The sequence below is a fragment of the Lagenorhynchus albirostris genome, chromosome 4 (genome assembly GCF_949774975.1).
Source record: "Lagenorhynchus albirostris chromosome 4, mLagAlb1.1, whole genome shotgun sequence".
Lineage (NCBI taxonomy): Eukaryota > Metazoa > Chordata > Mammalia > Artiodactyla > Delphinidae > Lagenorhynchus > Lagenorhynchus albirostris.
In genome coordinates, this window is record NC_083098.1 from 116,151,274 (window position 1) to 116,165,213 (window position 13,940).

Below are 13,940 nucleotides of genomic sequence, written 5' to 3' on the forward strand. Positions count from 1 at the left end.
GATGCCACAGAATAAGCGTAACTTCACACACACTTTAGTTTCACATAAACTTTACTCTGTTTCAACTTCGGTCTGTTGACTGCTTCTCTGAAAGAGGGATCCAGGATTTCATCAAATGAAAGAGAATTAGGTGATAACGGGGATCCAGCCAGCACTTTTCTTCCAGTGGAATATTGTTCTGTGACAGAGCCAAGGGAAAGGAGTTCTGAGAGATTCCTCTGGGGTAAACAGAGCTGAAAAGCTCCAGTGTGAGCTGTGCATGAATCTAGCCCATGAGTCTAACCAAAGACTGTAACAAAGAACCGTCCAGGAAACCACAGTTATTAGGGATGATAAAGTAAAGTAAAATGCAGGGTAATTACATGAGAAGACCCTAATAATGAGAATGACTCAGACAGCTGTCATTTCCCTTTCTCCCTTTACCTAAAATCCTGTTTCTTTTACCATGATTGTGCTGATGCCCCGAAATATAAGCACACACACATTTTTTTGTCCTTCTCTCATTACAGTTTTACATCTTCTTTTTCAGGATTTTGGAATTATATGCACAATTTAAAAATATTTCTTGGAAATGTCTTTTATTTTCAAATTATTATAGGTTGAAATAATAATTTTGGTTTCATTAAGTGGTCATGAATTTTTATTAGCAGTACTCTGATGACTCAAATATTTTAGAGGAATAAGGTTTATAGAATCCTTCTTCAATAACACTAATCACCTTAGGGTTATAGAAGATTCTTATATTCTAATTAAATATGTATTTATGATACAAAATCTCATTCCCATATATAAACTTATACCAGAATACCCAGATTCATCTGTACATGCACACAGCAAAGCCCATCACGGAGGCTACAATGAAGGCAAATGTTAACTCTATATCAGACATTGTACCATGAGCTCCAGACATTCGCTGAATTCAAAGAACTCATTGATATTATCTCAAACTCATATCAGTGTCACACATTTATCAACAGCTTCAATATTGGAAGGCATAATGCTAGAGTCTATAACAGATACAAAAATGGATCAGAGATAACACCTGTCCTCAAGGAATTTACACCCTAGTAAAACCAAAAGGACTTCATGTAAAACATGTTTTATCATGGAAACATCATAAATAGATAGTATAAGGGTTCAAATATAAAACTGTTTTGTGGCTTGAGAAACTAATCCTATGGTGGAAAAAATGATAAATCCAAAAAAAAAAAGAAAAGAAAAGTAGAGCGCCTTGGAAAACTTGCAACTACATTCAGAATTCTCTGCAGTTGTGAATTGCTAAATTGCTAAATTCGATTTGTTCTCTGGAAGACTGCTTGAACCCTAGAACTATTTGGCTTTGTACATTTGACTTTCCATTTGCCCCCATAGCTTCATCTCTTTCTGCCTCTAGGCTTTTATGATATGTTAAGGCCTGAAGAACAGACTTGAGATGGGTCCAATTCATTGCAGATTCACGATCCACGCTGACTTGTAAATACTCTCTTGTCTTCCTTACCATGAAAGCACATATCTGAGTCCAATGTGTTTTAAGGCTAACGAGGCACAGACTGCACGATGGGGTGAGGTGCACGGATTGAACAAAATTTTCTGTTTCGTTATTAGTACTACATGCCCAGAGGAATATTTATTTTAGCATTCTTCTCCTGTGATTAATTTCTAAGCCTGCATGCACTTCACCAACATAAGCCTAGAAGTTTGCCAAAATGTGGAGAATAACATCTTGCTGTTACTACCTTGAATGAACAATGTATAAATACCTGCTACTCCAACACGTTGAGTTGCTTTATGAAGAAATGTCTAACTTAAGGTAGAACATTACTATCAAAAGGGCACTTAAGTTTGGGTAAGAGTTATTGATTACAAAACACATACATATAGTAAGTTCCTTCAAAGTAAAGCCCTTGAAGCACAGGAACCTGATCTTGAACACTCACGCTTGTCTAATTGATGCAAGTGTGTGTGTTGCTTTCTTCCTTCGTGCAAGTGTGATATTCAAAATACTTAACAACTTATATGGCATAGACACCAACCAGGCAAAATAAGGCTCCTATAGAGTAACAGGGTCTCTGGAGGGCCTTGCTCTATTGGGTGTTATTCAATGGCTGAACCGAGCAGAGGTGGGGGTCCCAGTGGAGGGGCTGCATGAGCTGCAGCAGGGAGCTCCTCAGGGAGTTGGAGCAGCAGCTGTTTGTAATCACCGAAATACTTTTACTACCAATATTTATACACTGGTGTATACTAACTAGATGCTATCAGCCCAAGCTGTTTAAAATAAAGCAATATATATGGAAAAATATCGATGTAATTTATATTGGGAAATTTGATACAGTGGATACCAAAAGTTTAAAAATTAGTTATAATGATACAATTCTAACTTGCCCATATTTGCCAATTTTTCTACCTGCCACCAGTCTGCAGTCCCAATACCCTACCAAAGCAGAAAGTGTCATTTCCATAACAGGAAGCAAGAAACAAACTAACAGGTCCCTCAGATTTCTCAATAAATCACTATTGAATAAATGGAGTATAAACAAGGCCATTCAAAGAGTTGATTAAGAATATTCAAGAGCTAAGAATGGAAATTTAGGATCACAGTCTTCCGGCCTATGACTTAAGGAGCAAAAACGTGTGGATATATTTTCCTCTACCTGTACATTTCTACTGATTCTTCAGGATTCCGTTCATCCCATCTCTGTCCTTTTATACTTCAGAAGAACACTAAGTCCGTTTTCTTCTCCTTCTACCTCACCTGCTAACCAGTCATATCTCACAAAAGCATGGAATTTCTTGGGGTTTGCCCCCAGTCCTGTACTCTTGGGAGAAAAGAAATATATGTGAGGGATGCAAGGGGCTATCTTCTTACCCTCCACTCCCCAGTCATGGCCATGTATGTTCCTAAGTGCAGAGGGACCTAACGAGAGGACAGGATGCTTAGTTTCTCAAATATGCACTTGAAAACAATGTCAACCATGAACATATTCATAACCCAGATGATGTTCACAAAAAACACTGACCCTCTCTTTTTCAGCTTACTCTTTTATTACTCAGGGGATGGCATAAATAGCACATTTTCTTTCTTACCCTCTCATTCACTTCTTCATTTCATAGGGATTTGAATTGTTTTCCTACCATTAGAGACACCTGTGGATAAATTTAATGTTTTTTTAATTCTATGATGGATATATAGCAAAACAATAAATGGAGACGATCCAAATGTGTTGCAAACAGTCATCTCAGACGCCTATGAATCGTGGTGTTGTAAATCATTAGAATCAGTGACAGTTCTCAAGTTTGTTTTCTTTTTAAAGCAATACAGAAGCATTGATGATTAACAGCTGTGTTTATCACAATTGATGGCATACGCTAGCATTTCCACAGAACTTCCATAAAATGGAATCACAAGAACAAAACCCTCACCCATGCTCACAGGCATGTGCGCGCGCACACACACACACACAAGCCAGTAAAACCATTTAGGTGCAGAGGGACACAATTGTAAATTCAACGGAACTTATTTTTTTTGGCTACAGGTCAAAGAGGACTGGGAAAGGCGACCCAAACGAAATGTGTTCAGATAGATCACATCCTCCTCCAAAATGCTGAATCAATTAGGATTTTCTTTACTCATTCCTGTGTGTGGTTCTCTGGTACCTTTATCACGACCCAGTTATAATACCAGAGGGAGGAAACAGCCAGGGAAAACAAGGAGGTGATGAAAACTGTAAAAAGGCTTTGTAGAATCACAAATATTTGGAGTCATCATATTGGGTACACGATTAGGACACAAATCCTCCTAGATTTGAGAACGCTGTCTACTACAGAAGTATCTCTCCTCTGTTGCTTATAAAATGAGGACAACAATACCTCCCACATTATAACCTGACCGTCTAAGTTTGCAGTCAATATAACATGTCAGACACTGCCCTTGGAGTTCCAGAAATGTCTGGAGACTGGAAGATCTGCATTGACAGTGCCTGAACTGTTTTCAGCTTTGTTTTTCCAAATTCTCCACCATCTGTGGACTAAACAAGTTCCTGACATATTGTCAAGTTACAATAACAGAAGGAAAAAAAGCAACATTCATCGTTTCAAGGAGTTTTGAGGCCAGGACACTTCTTGTGTCTGCTGGGAAGATAGACGAGTGGCCACGAGCTGCAACTCTGGACAATTAACCTAGGGAGCGCACAGCTTCCCTGCCCAGGGTGGACACAGGGACACCATCACTCCCCAGTCACTTCCCAGCTTACACCATGGTCTCATCGCAAGGACTGTCATTTCTCACCTTCCCTCCTCCTCTGCCTGGTTATTCTGCGCTGGGGTTATCTGCTGTGTCTAACTCATTACTGGTTATTATCAACCTCTGTGTACGTATTATCATTTCTCCTGCTGTTGAGGAACTAAATTACCACGCACGTGGAGCAGAGTATTTGCTGAGTACGCTGACACTCTAGAAGGGAAATTCTATTTACAAGAGCTCGTCAGGGACTTCATCTGGCTAACATCATGATTTGGCTGCATGAAGAGATGTGTGCTTCCCCTGTCACAGTTTCACTAGGCAACGTGAACTCCTTACTGAGCCTTCGGCACCTGTGGTCGGGGGCCGGACAGTCCAAACTGTGAAGGAGAGCCTCTTGCTGAAAGGGAAATTACATTTCGATAGTCATCTCTCCTTCCAAATTGCCTGTTTCCTGATATCCACTCTCTAGGCCAAATGAACGTGACTGAAGTAAAACTATTTCAGGAGGAGCTAACTTCAAAAATAGACAGAAAGTGAGGCACTGACGGGCTCTTCCGTGTTGGAGACTGTGTATCTGATCAGCCCCAGCGCGTGGGCCGTGAGAGATGGGTAGGGAAGTAGCAGTGCAATTTACTGTGTAAAGCAGACTGTTCTCCAAACTCTGCAATGGCCAATTTGGTCTAAAGCACCGTGTGAAGTGTGGGTAATAAAAACAGGAAACCTGGGACTTCCAGTGGAACGAATCTCTGTAAAATAGTCATAGCCTTAGGAAACCATAAAAAGCAAAGCCATTTCACCAATATGTATTTATTCTGTACTAACATCTTCCAGATAAAAGGAAAGAGTGAAGGAGGAAAGGGAGAAACAAGGCTGGTAGAGCCATTTGGCCAAAATTTTAAAAGGCTCTTTTCATTTAAATACCTGAGCTCCGTGCAAAGCCTCACTCAGAATCCTTGCTACCTTCGGGCTCTCCTTGCCGCTTAACTAAAAAGTCACAAGTATTGTTTTGTTATGTGCCCTTTCTTGCACACATTATATAAAAATTATGTGTTTTAATGACTTAAGAGTTTGTTTGGTATTTTTTATACTGAATAATATCTTAACAGAATACTTGTAGTAACCAATATTTTCAATGAGAGTGGAAAACCATTTTGGCTGGAAAAATGGTAATTTGTAGAAATGGACACAGTGAATAGAGCATGTTAAATCCAATATGCTTTCTCATTTGTTTTACTATAAGTATCAGGATTTTTCCTGGAGAGTTTTCTTTTCGGAAATACTTCTTATTTAAGTCTGAACCATAAAGTGATCTCATACAATGTAAGGTCCACAAGGACAGGGATGTTATGTCCCCAGCACAGTCCATGGCACAAAACTACTGCATAAAAATCCGAAGAAATGAGAGAAAAGTAGCCCAAAATAAAATAAAACCTTACACAGTATATTGTTTCATTTCTTCTCAAGCTTCAAACTAACACTTTCATTGCTAAATTAAACCAGGACCCTTTTTATTCCCAGTCACTAATTAAAACCAAGTGGCAGAAACAGTATAGTGGTTTTACCCATTCATTATGAACCCACTTAAAATTCAACTAAATGTAAACAGGAAAATGCTGTGGTAGACACACCACAGGTTCTCAGTGTGACCTTTTCAACTCTCCTGGCTTTGATCCTGATATTATTAGAACTACTTAATGCAAGGATGCACTAACTGAATATGACTTATTCCAAAACTCAGTGAACTGAAGGACTGAAAACTCAATTTCTATAGTATTGTGGGGTTTTTTCTTTTTTTCTTTTCTGGATCTATGGCATAAGAGATGGATTAAGAAATATCTGCATGCAAACGTTTGTGCTTTACCTCACTAAGGGATTAAAACAATTCGAACTGCAAATTTTGGTCACTGGTTACAATATGAGATGACAGAGGGAGCAACAACTGAGGGCAACAAGGTCTCCTTCATCTCTAGTATTTACTTTTTGTACTCCTCAGCTTCTCTTTGCTTCCTAGATATCTGTCCAGGACAAGACTTTCCAACACTAGGCTGGCAGAGAACGTAGACTGAATCTTCTAGAATTTTGATTGCAGTTCATTCCCAAGAGCTCCCAAATAACTACCTTAGGTAGACTGAAAATGTAACTTGGACATTACCTGAATGACATCATGGTACTCTTTTCTTACTCCTTAAAAGCACTCTGCCAGAAATTTAGTCAACATTGTCTGAGGATGCTGGTCCCTGTACTCCTCCACAGGCAGCCATGCAAAGGGGCCTCCCCTCCATGAATCAACATAGGGAATGACCCAAAGACTGGCTTTATATAGCCTCGTGTTTGCATGGGCAGCAAAATGGCAGAAATGAGTAATGTAACAATCAAATGGGCAGACAGTTTCTTCAACCATTTGTTCTGCATATGTTTAGCAGATCATCACTATCTTGGACCTTACAGTTTGTGCAGAAGATATTCTCCAGAGAGAGAGGGGGTCTAAAATGAGTCAGTGCAAAGATTAGTCTTAGTATAAGAGACAATAGATAATCGCCTGTTTCACCATGTTGTAAAAGTCAGTTCTCTTGCAGCTGACCACTTTGAGCATGCATCTCGAAGGTCTGCAGTTGTTAATTTGGATATGTTGCTCTATGACTCCAATCTCACACCACATCAAGTTCAAGGAGATAAAGAGACTATTGTTTAAGGCTTCAATTTTATTAACAATGTTTACTAAGATTATTCATTCTTTTTGTAATAAGAACTGGACTTTTATTTCTTTTGCTTCTATTAATAAGTGAGACTTTCAGTAGTTCAGCAAAAATGTATCTTTACCTTCTTGGCCCTGCTTTGAACAAAAGATATGCACTCATCACCAAAAAGTCAACTGCAGATGACACCCAGAACTGGTTGCTTCTTCATAGTGCCAGGATATCCGACCTCCCAACTTTCATCATGGATTTGGCTCTCCCAGATAAAAGGAAGATAAAATGCATTAAAAGAGGCCTTCCCTGGTGGCGCAGTGGTTAAGAATCCACCTCTTAATGCAGGGGATACAGGTTTGAGCCCTGGCCCGGGAAGATCCCACATGCCGTGGAGCAACTAAGCCCGTGTGCCACAACTACTGAGCCTGAACTCTAGAGCCTGCGAGCCACAACTACTGAGCCCGTGTGCCACAACTACTGAAGCCCGCGTGCCTAGAGCCCGTGCTCCACAACAAGAGAAACCACCGCAACGAGAAGCCACCGCAACGAGAAGCCTGTGCAACGCGACGAAGAGCAGCCCCCGCTCACTGCAACTAGAGAAAGCCCGCACGCAGCAACGAAGACCCAATGCACCCAAAAATAAAATAAATAAAATTTTTTTTAAGTTTTAAAAATGCATTAAAAGAGCAAGGATACAGGGAAGACTCTACTAAAAATGGGGTGGAAAGTGATGACTGAATGCTAACTCAGAGAGACACCTGAGACTTCAAAAGATCTCTGGGAGAAGATAAAAATGAGTATGTTTCTGAAGAAATCAATTCCTAATTCCAGAAGGATTTTCAGAAAAGGACACAGGGAAACAGAAGTAAACTTAGCATTCCAGAACTCTGTTCCCATATCTTCTTGAGTGAAAGCTGTACAAACTCAGAAGAATATGAAAACTTAGAATGTCAGTGCATTTTTGTAGAATGATAGAATTAAGGCAAGAGAAAATAAAATTAATGATACTGTCAACAATGACTTCCGGTGGAAGATAGGATGTGAGCCAGATTCTGAAGGCTCCCAAGAGCATCAGTTGGCAGCATGGAATGGGCAGGAAAAGAGACTGGGAGATGCTTCCCACAGCCCTCTGTGCTTCCCTGTCCTCACATACATCACACTTAATTGAAGTTGTTTAAAATCTGGCCACCCGCAAAACAATAAACCCCATAAGGTCAAATAAAATGACTAAGCTATTTAATTTTATAACCCTACTTAGCAAAATACCTCCATTAATATTGGTTGAATACATGGGGGCATAAACATTTCTTCTGATATAAAAGCCCTCAGTACAGCAAATATGTAAAGGCTTTTCATGGCTGGCTATCTGCCCTCTTGGCCATATGTAACTAGAGTCTCCTCCTCTGCCATCACCTGACCAAGATGTGGCCCTGAGTCTCTAACTCTGAATGATTCAGCCCCTAGACCTGAGGCTAAAGCCACCTCACCCCATGAATGTTGATTTCCTCCATCTACTAAACTACTCAGCCTAGCACTTACAATATTTCATCTGTTATCCCTACCTTACCTAAACTACCCATCTATGTCCTCTTTCCTTTGCTTCCATTTTATCCCCATAAACATTTGATGATGGTGATAATGATGATTATAATAACATCCAGGCAATTTTCTAAGCATTTTATATACATTACCTTATTTAATCCTTCTAACAATGCTATGAAGCAGGTAGTGTTATTATCCTCAGGTTAAGAAGAAGAAACTGAGACACAGAAGGTTTAAGTAATCTGTCCATGTGCACTGCTAGGAAGAAGTGAGTATCACTTGGATTTGAACCCAAGTATCCTGGCTCCAAAGTTTATGCCCTTCAACACTATGGGCTATCTCCCTTCTAGACACCTTAATGAGTGTCTACTACCTGCACAGTATTGTGCCACTAGACAAGGGGATACTAAGATCAGATAGAAATAGACCTTGCCATTAAGATGTTTCGTATGGGGAGAAAAGACTTGAATATAATAAGCAAAACACACTGCAGAAATTCATGAATAACTTTTAACATAATAATAAGGATCAGAACAAAGTTCTGCAGAACTTTTCTCACTCTCACGGTAAATAGGAACTGGAGTTTGGTGAAGGTTTGTGACATACACACTAAATAACATACCCAAACCCTAAGCTTCCTTCAAGGCCACAACAAGACTTTCTCTTCTGAAAAGCTACTGGCGACTAACCCCACTCCCACCACAGACTTTCCATTATTCTGAATTTGAATAACGTTATTCTGAATTCATAACTTGAGACACCCAGCCCACCACTAATCTAATCAAATATTGCCTTAGAATTATATTTTAGATGGTTAATACATGGACGTTATATCACCCTAAAAACCATAAACATTACAGAAGCAATGACTATAAAACCACCTCTTAAAGTTCTTACAGTTCTCAGTACAGTACAGAGCAGACATATGTACCCAGTGAATAAATGATGAATGACTGAACAAAAAATGAATAGATGGATGATGGATTTGTAAGTAAATGACATGGAACTTTAGAAGCAAGTGAGAGAGAGAGCCTGTGATAAAAAGCTTTGGGCATTATTAAAATGTTTAATCAGATAGATTTGGTGGCCCCAAATAAAGACCAGGAGCACAGGCAATTAGCACAGTCTTGGCAGCAGGAAAAAAAAGAACAAAACAAAACCCCACTTCATTCTCCCACCCCCATGCCCTTACACACTTGCATACTTGGAAGCAAGAGTCAATTTACTGGCACCCAATGCAAGTCCTTCCTGGAAGTGATTACAGTCACAAATCTACTTTTAGTCAAAGGTGTTAAAAAACAAGAGGGAGACCATCCAATTCTTACTTTCCCTTTGTGATGAACTGTTAAAAAGTGATACAATTGGATAGAAAAGGAGTGAGAAGGGAAAGAGACACAAGAATAGACTACAGGAGACCAAATAAAACGTTCCAAGTGGCAAGCGTTGCAAAATAACACTTCATCATTCCCAAATTCCTCCTGGGCATTGACTAACTGGAGTGTCGTCATTACCTGGTGAGAGGTCAGCTTTGAAGAGCTCAGAGTATTCCTTTCAAGTCTTTGGACCTAGTCTCAAGTTCAAGGATGCACAAGTGAAGCCTGCAACCATTATGATATTATGTTTACCAGGTTCTACTAAAGCTATCCTGATGAAAATATCAGCTGACTTTGAATGTATACTAGGTCTCAGTAAGCATGTCTGGGAAATTCAGAAGAAAGACACCATTGGCCAAAAGCAACTACACAAAAGACAGAAATTGGAGGCTTCTGAACTGTGCATTCTTTGAAGCCCATTCTGAAAGAAGGAAGTCAAGTGCATCCCTATCTACTCTTACCAATATCCACTCAACTATGTAAAGTTGCGATAAAAATCTAAGTATTTTGTGGAGAATAAACACCTCTCCACTGTGAATGCTACTAAGACTAGAGTCTTTAGTTAAGCAGACAACTAAGCCCTCTCATTCTCAGACTCTTCATCATTCTTATCTATGCAGAACAGACCCCCTGGAACTTCCCACTTTTCTCCTAGGTTTATCTGCCTCATCTCATCCTTTGAACCTCCCAGGAGCATCTTTGTAGCAGAAACTCCCAGTCAGTTTATAGACTATCTTTCCCCGACCTGACACCTAAGCCCCAAGCATCTATACTTAATCACCTATTACACATCCATTTTGTTTTCCATTTGGATCTCAAACCTAACATAAATGAAAAAGAAATCTTGACTCTCACTGGCTCCTGAAAACTCATTTCTTTACAAACTTCTCCAGCTCAGTACATGGCAACAATGTTCACCAATTTGATCAAGGCAGAACGCCTATGAGCTGTTCTTAATTCCTCTTTCTCTCCCTTCTCTCACATTCTACTTGCCAGTTCTGTTGAAATTTTCATCTTTTCTCCATCTGCCTGGCTTCAACCCTAGTCTAAGCCACTATTATCTCTGACTTGCACTACCACAAAAAATTCCTAACTCATCTCCCAGCTAATGTCATGTTGTAGAGTAAATAAGAACCATTAGCTTGGTGGCCAAAATAAAGCACTTATTTATTATTGTCTTATAAAATCATTGTATATAATAATAATGTGATCAACCTCCAGGTGGAGAAAACAATAATTATGTGAAGATGATCATAATTATAATAAATGCTCTAAGTTTTACAATGATTTCATTATCCAAGTGAAAATTCACAGAGTTAGTGGTTAAAAACTGAACACTTACCCTGCCAACACCGAGTAGCCACCATCACCTGCCATCTGAACTGCAAGTAGCCTCCTAACTGGTCTCCTCAATTCCACTTTTGCCTCCACTAAGCTCTGTTGTTCACAAAGCTATTAAAGTGAACTTTTAAAGACACAGATCTGAATACATGACTCCCGCATTTAAAATCCATTGTGGCAGAGATCTTCCTATTCTCTCCATCTTCTTTAAAATAATAGTCCCCACCATCACAAGTTTTAGGGAGTACAAGGTTGCTCAGCAGGAGAATTGATCTCTCTGCTTCCTTTTGGCACAAAGGAGGTGAGTCCGTGTGATGATGTCTGGGCTAAGAGAAGTCAACAGAATTGAAATGGATGCAACCTCCAAGGGATTCCTAAAAGGCAAAGCCACTTATCCTGCATTCCCTCTTTCCTCCTTCCTGTGGGTAGGAATACAGATAGGATGGTGAGAATCTACCTGTATTATTCTCTGCTGAAAAATACTTTATGACACACAGTAGTCACTCAAGTATTTAAATCAATGAAAGACAGAGGAACACAGTGTAAGACAGCTATACATTCTCCTGCACAGATAGTTATTAGATATCTGGTAGTAAATAATATAGTATTACCACTAAGAAGAGATCTACAAAACTTATGAGAAAGAAAAAAGGCCATGTATTCATATTTAATGCCGAAGAGTCATAACTGATATTCTAATAATTACGGAAGTTATGAAAAGAAATAGCCAGGCACTTTATGTCAGTGACCCATGTCTAGAAGTCACACAGAGATATGATCTGTGCTCAAGGTCAAGAATAAAGCACTCTAGAGTCAGGAAGCTGGTATCAAAACCCAACAAAATCAAAACAGGAGGAAAGATTAAAGCAACAACATTTTTTCAGGACATTATATATTCTTGGGCTCAAGTTGTTCAGAGTAACAAAGTTAAGATAGAGAATTTTATTTTGCTTAAATCTTTTTAAGATAAAGGGGCATGTATTATCTCACCTAACTACAATGTTAGGAGAAAATTCTCAGACTTCAGGCAGAGCTGGACCCAAATGTTAAGAGGATGTCATTGAGAATCCATTGTCTCTCTCTCTCTCTCTTTTTCTTTTTACTTTTGAACTCAATTTAGACTTATAGAAGACTTAGTAATTCAGGCTTACAGAGAGTTCCTGTATACCCTTTCCTTACTCAGCTGCCCTTTTGTTAATATCTTACATAACCATAGTACAATTACCAAAGCTAATAAATCAACCTTGGTACAGGTTTGTTGACTAAATTATAGACCTTATTAAAATTTCACTAGTTTTGGGCTTCCCTGGTGGCGCAGTGGTTGAGAGTCCACCTGCTGATGCTAGGGGACGCGGGTTCATGCCCCGGTCCGGGAGGATCCCACGTGCCGCGGAGCAGCTGGGCCCGTGAGCCGTGGCCGCTGGGCCTGCGCGTTCGGAGCCTGTGCTCCGCAGCCGGAGAGGCCGCAACAGTGAGAGGCCCGCGTGCCACAAAAAAAAAAAAGAAAAAATTCACCAGTTTTTTTCACTGACATTTTTTCCTGTTCCAGTATCCTACCAGGATTCCACCTTGCATTTAGTTGTTATACCTCCCCAGTCTCCTCTGATGCATAATAGCTCCTCAGTTTTCCATGTCTCTCATGATGTTGACATTTTCGAAGATTATTGGCCAGTTATTTGGTAGAATGTCTCTCAGTTTGGGTTCCTCTGAATTTTTTCTCTTGATTGGAATAAGGTTCTGTATTTTTGGCAAGAATATCACAGAAACTATGCTATTGCCTTCTCAAGGAATCTTATCAAAGGATTAACAGTGTAATAATGTTTCATTACTGGTGATGTTAATCTTGATCAATTGGGTAAGTGGTGTCTACTGGGTTTCTCCACCTTGAAGTTGCTATCTTTCCCTTTGGAGGTAAAAAATACTTTGGAGGAGATCATTTAGTCTATGCAAGTTCTGTGTCTCCCACAAATTTTGGGCATTAATTTTATTGAGATTCAAAATTTCAAGTAGAAAACAAATCCTCTTTTACTAGTATACATGAAAAACTCACAACTAAAAAAAAAAGGACAAACAACGAACTGGAAAAAAAATCACAATCTAAAACTTACTGAAAAAGATGTGTATTAAGAAAACCATATTAGTGTCCTGATTTTCTCCTACTGCTGTAGCCTGAAACATGGCGACTCCTGGCCCTGTCACTCCAGAGGCACCCTTTAAACCATCGCAGCCCCCAGTCATTGAGGGCTTTCGCCCCAGTGTACACAGCACTTCAGAAAGCTTCAAGGAAAAGTTTCTTCGCAAGACCCGCGAGAACCCAATGGAACCCACAGGCTGCCTGGGCACAGCAGCTGCCCTTACCTACGGCCTCTACTGCTTCCACCAGGGTCAGAACCAGCACTCCCAGCTCATGATGCCCACCCGAATTGCCCCCAGGGCTTCATGGTCATAGCCATCTTGGCGGGTCTGGCTGCATCCACACTGAAATCTCGACCCTGAGTCGGTGGCCTGGCCTTTGAAAGCTCCGCGGAGATCGTTCCCAGTTACAGGAGCAACCGCCGGTCCTGCCACTGGCATTATTCCCTCATCACCCCTGACAAGACCCTGTATCAGTGGTGTCAGAAGTAGCCAATTGTGTAACCGACAGATTTTTTCAGGAATCTCAGGTTCGGTTCAGTTTGAGCGTTGCATACTTCTAGTTGTGCTGCACCTTCTCCACTCCCTACTTAATAAACTCTGATCCACTTGTAAAAAAAA

General features: G+C 40.0%; 1 pseudogene; it reads left to right on the forward strand.

Moving 5' to 3' along the window:
* The first annotated feature begins 13,362 nt into the window (after positions 1–13,362).
* LOC132519449 (HIG1 domain family member 2A-like) lies at positions 13,363–13,682 on the forward strand (annotated as a pseudogene).
* The last annotated feature ends 258 nt before the right edge of the window (positions 13,683–13,940 follow it).